We start from the raw sequence: 3,295 nt of genomic DNA on the forward strand, positions 1-3,295 counted from the left end.
AATTTTCTGGTATGTTCTTTCCTTATATCATAATTTATAATAGAGTATAATAAATAATAGATAATAGATAATATATGTAATTTTAAAAGTGAAAAATTAATTACTTTAAAATGATACTATTCAATATATATTTTCAATAATAAATCTAATAAAATTATTTTCAATAATAATGATTATGTTGAAAGTTACATAGAAGTATATATTTTAGTTAGCAAATAGATTCACAAAAGATTAATCAATTCATACAATAATTTGTAACTAGTGAAGAATGATTTTCTACCGTTAAGGAATAGATTTGTCATATGAGCTTCCATTCCAATTCAACAAATTTATTGATGGAGTCCTTCAACAATAGGAAATATATTACCATCTCCAATCGTAGTTGCACAACATATTTTTCACCGACTACATGGTCACCATCAAAATCAACAATGCAATGGACAACCACATTATTGTACAGAGAACATATGAAGCTCGTTTAGTCCAATGAAGCAAAATCAAATTTTATGCGTAAAACTACAATTTTTAGAATATTGTTGGCAAATTTTCAAACAAACATTAGGATTACTAGGAACTATGATATCAAGAACATTTCCTTTGTTAGTGTATACTTTCCACTTTAAGCATATGGAAGCATTTCTCGATTACAAAATTCATGAATATGGAAATTATTGTGAAGATAATGGATTGGTGACAACAATAGGACTCCTCACCACATGTTTCACGTCAGTCCAAGTGACATACCCGAAACTCTCCCTCTTTGGACCTTCAATCCTTAACTTGTAACTTAGCTTCTCATTCGTCTCCTTGAATACCAACTTGTTTGGGAAAATGCTAACATTGAACCCTTTGATTGGTGTAACACTAACAGTATATATCGTTTGTCCTTCCCCAACATTGGTCACTGTTCTAAAAAAGTCCCAAGTTACGGTTGATTCGTTAGAAGAACCATTGTCACGGAACAAAGCAATGAAAGAAGGGTAATTAAGATCTAGGGAAGGTTTGGAACAATTGAAGATAGAGGATCTTGTGATGGTTGTGATCTGTTGCTGGGTGAAGTTCATTGCACAGAGAAGATTGACATAATCTTGACTTCCCACATCGTAAACTAGTCCTGGGTCAAGGGCTTTGTTAGGGTTGATATGACCAGCACCCATGGCTAAAGGAGAGGCTGGACTGTCTCCGTTACCAATGTCTTTTATGGGTTCCTTAGTATTGTCAAATATATCTGATGTTGTCATTATGGCTGACCGAATAGTTGCAGGGCTCCAATCAGGATGTGCTCCTTTTAACAATGTTGCCACACCTGACACATGAGGGCATGCCATGGATGTTCCACTTAAAAAATTGAAGTTACTATAAAGGGATTGAAATCCAGAGTATGCAACTGGAAGATTTTGAGGCCATGCAGCTAAGATTGATGTACCAGGAGCAGTGATGTCTGGTTTCAGCACAAATGGGCAATTATTTGATGGTCCTCTAGAACTGTAAACATCTACTTTCGGTGAAGGTTTAATACCTAATGTTGTTATCTTAAAAGACATGTTTGCTTTTGCATTAGAATCACTCTTGATGTATGCTTTGAGAATTTCTCCATATCTTGGGTTTATAATGATTCCTACAAGATCAGGGTCATTATAAATTGAGATGTCGGTAACGCTTGAAATGAACACTGATGCCAAAACATTTGCAGCTTTTATATTAAACTCAAGATTGGAAAGATTTCCACCCATATCCTCACACACCACAATCTTGTTATGTGCTTTGGCCAGTTCCGTAGAATTGTTACATGGGCCCATAAAAACAATAGGAACTTGGTATTCTAAGAAGTTTCCTGTTAGATAGGTTGATAAGCCAAGTAGTTTGACACCATTGCCAAGGGTAAGAGACGCCCGAATTTCACGATCCAAAGTTCCAGCAGCCACGTTTATAACCCATGGTATTCCATTGTGCAAACTTCCACGAATAGGCCCTGAATTCCCTGCCGACGTGGACACAAAAATGCCTCTATCCATAGCTGCAAAGGAAGCTATAGCAACAGGGTCATGAAACAAAGAGAAATTATTAAAGCCAAGTGAAAGGGAAAGAATATCAACCCCATCTGATATTGCAGTATCAATTGCAGCTATTACGTCAGATGGGTAAGCGTTTTCATTCCACACAACCTTGTATATGGCTAATCTTGCCCTTGAAGCAACTCCTTTTGCTGATCCATTGGCATTTCCAAAGAATGATGCATTGTCGACTTGTCTTCCAACTGCAGTGGAAGATGTGTGAGTTCCATGGCCCTCTGTATCCCTAGTTGAGTTCACAATTTTTGCCAATTTGGATTTCTGGGAAAGGAACCCTTTGTTAAAGAATTGAGCTCCAATGAGTTTCTTGTTGCATTTGATACTACTTTCACAATTGCCATGCCATTTTGTAGGAAGCTTATCAGGCATCCCTTCATCATTGAAGCTTTCACTTTCTGGCCATACTCCTGTGTCCACCAAACCAACAATGACATCTTCACCAAATTTTGCAGCAGGCCAAGCTCCTGTGTTGGGATTAAGGCCAAGGAATTCCGGTGAGTGTGTTGTGTCAAGCTTGGTTGGGAAATCTGGTGTGGAAGAAACGTAACCTGGGGAGGTTTTGAGAGCTTCAAATTCTTGTGGTGACAAATTTGCAGTAAAACCGTTCATGGCGTTGGTGTAGGTGTAAATCAGTTTAGAAGAGGCAATATTAAGATTGTTATCATTAGAGGTAGGAACATTATCTAATAAAGAAGAGAGAGTAGACAAATACCAAGCATGGTGGGTGGAAAATGCTTTGGGCATGGCTAATTTGTCCATATGGATGATATAGTTATCTGATTGAGCCATGGTATAAATGAGATTAAGGACAATGATGCAAGAAAAACATAGAAAAAAAGGAGTTTTGGTAGCCATGATGGAAGATTATTTTGAATACGAATGATCAAGATTGGTATTTAAATAAGAAAAACAATTTATGTTTATTGAAAATATTAATTGACATTTAATATATAATTAAATAAAAAAATATTAATTAACATTTAATATATAGTTAAAAAGGACAAAAAGAAAAGTTACTAATTAACATTTAATATATGTACTTAAAGAGGACAAAACAAAAATTATTAATTAGCCTTTAATACATGATTAAAGAGGAAAAAAAAGAAAAATAATAAATTTATAAATTATACAATGTCATAAGAAAAGAGAGATAAAAAATATATATTTAAAAAATGAATATAAGATGAAAAATGTACGTGTATCATCATTTTTATATTCCACTT

General features: G+C 34.8%; 1 pseudogene; it reads right to left on the reverse strand.

The window, feature by feature from the left end:
• Positions 1 to 387: 387 nt before the first annotated feature.
• Positions 388 to 2,936, reverse strand: LOC114167487 (subtilisin-like protease SBT3 pseudogene; annotated as a pseudogene).
• Positions 2,937 to 3,295: the final 359 nt, after the last annotated feature.

Source organism: Vigna unguiculata, chromosome 10, assembly GCF_037176805.1.
Source record: "Vigna unguiculata cultivar grain cowpea cultivar isolate G323 ecotype 2 chromosome 10, ASM3717680v1, whole genome shotgun sequence".
Taxonomy (NCBI): Eukaryota; Viridiplantae; Streptophyta; class Magnoliopsida; order Fabales; family Fabaceae; genus Vigna; species Vigna unguiculata.